General features: G+C 48.3%; 1 non-coding gene across 1 annotated transcript; it reads left to right on the top strand.

Annotated features, from left to right (window-relative positions):
* The first annotated feature begins 492 nt into the window (after nucleotides 1-492).
* Trnak-cuu lies at nucleotides 493-565 on the top strand. The gene has a single exon. It is a non-coding gene; the product is annotated as a tRNA-Lys (tRNA).
* Nucleotides 566-1,385: the final 820 nt, after the last annotated feature.

The raw sequence follows: 1,385 nt of genomic DNA, 5'->3' as shown, positions 1-1,385 counted from the left end.
TAACGGTGTTGCTTTAAAAACGTGATGACGCTCGGTTTTCACCGTGTTTTTTAGACATCACCCAACTTGTCGCTCGCACCTTATTGCAGATGGGGGACCGGTGGCAGAGTGGGCTACCGCACAACAGCAGGGAGAGCGTGCAGTGAAAGCTTTCGCTGCAGGACCCAGGGATCCTGGGTTCAATCCTCACCCCTGCTGCCCCCGCCCGTTTGGATCTGGATGAGCATCGTACCGGCGTGGGGTCATGTATTACTACCGCGTGGTGCACATTAAAGACCCCAGGCTAGCCGCTAGCGGTTGTACCGTACTGGCTAAATTGCTCATCTACAGCTGAGGCGCCAGACCCACCAAGGCCGACGAACTTCCGATTGTATAGCACAACACAGTAATTACTGTTGCAGGTTAACCAGCTCTTCTGCATCCTTTCATGTACATCCTCCTACCTATTTAGTGATCCCTCCAGACGCATTCCCCCAAAACCCGATCAACACCGCCCGGCTAGCTCAGTCGGTAGAGCACGAGACTCTTAATCTCGGGGTCGTGGGTTCGAGCCCCACGTTGGGCGCTTCCCTTTTGCTTATGCAAGGGGAACATCCTCCCCTTTTCTAACTCCGTAGAGTGGGAAAACAGGACAGGACAATACGAAATTGGAGATTCGCGTTTTCCTGTCCTGTCGTCCACCATCTGGGATCGTGGCGAATTTAATAAACTTCTTTGACGCCTTCCTAAGCTTCGTAGTGAAAGACAAGTATATATATATATTTTTTTTTCAAAGAGAGTTCAATATTAACGTTTTTTCAAGTTTCTTTATTCCTCTTCATACAAGAAGAGAAGGAGGAGGGAAGAAAGCAGTACAAGACTGCTTGACAGCGCCCCTCTCCTCACCCAACAGCAAAAGCAGAAGAGGCACTGAAAACAAAACCGCTCTCAAGAATACACAATCATATTTCTCACGAAACCAGTAAAGAGAGTATGCGTTTGTTGGAAAAATTCCGCGATAAAAATAGTTTAACATTTTGGGTAGCTGGTACCTAACCCTTTGATTTGCGTAGTTTGTTCTCGAGCGCGGGACCGTCCAGGCGTCGGCATGGCCGGTGGCAACGAGGTGTTTTGTGAGTGAAGGGAAGAAAGAGAAAGAGTACTATTTCCCGGGTGGTTTATCGCTGATTTATATGCCAGCCTAACCCCAGGAATTTTGGACATGGGCGCGTCCTCACAACTTGCGCCATCTCTCGGCTTCCGGGAACGGGACTGACCGTAACTCAATGGGCGAAACCAGTTTATTTTTAATTGCTCAATACCAACGCAAATAATCAGCTTGCTCTCATTGGAGTTCTATTGAGTTGGAATACTTATATCTGCAGACGAAATTCCAAACTCGTTTG

Source organism: Ixodes scapularis, unplaced genomic scaffold (genome assembly GCF_016920785.2).
Source record: "Ixodes scapularis isolate PalLabHiFi unplaced genomic scaffold, ASM1692078v2 PGA_scaffold0__279_contigs__length_252992795, whole genome shotgun sequence".
Taxonomy (NCBI): Eukaryota; Metazoa; Arthropoda; class Arachnida; order Ixodida; family Ixodidae; genus Ixodes; species Ixodes scapularis.
This window is presented reverse-complemented; position numbering and strand designations above follow the sequence as displayed.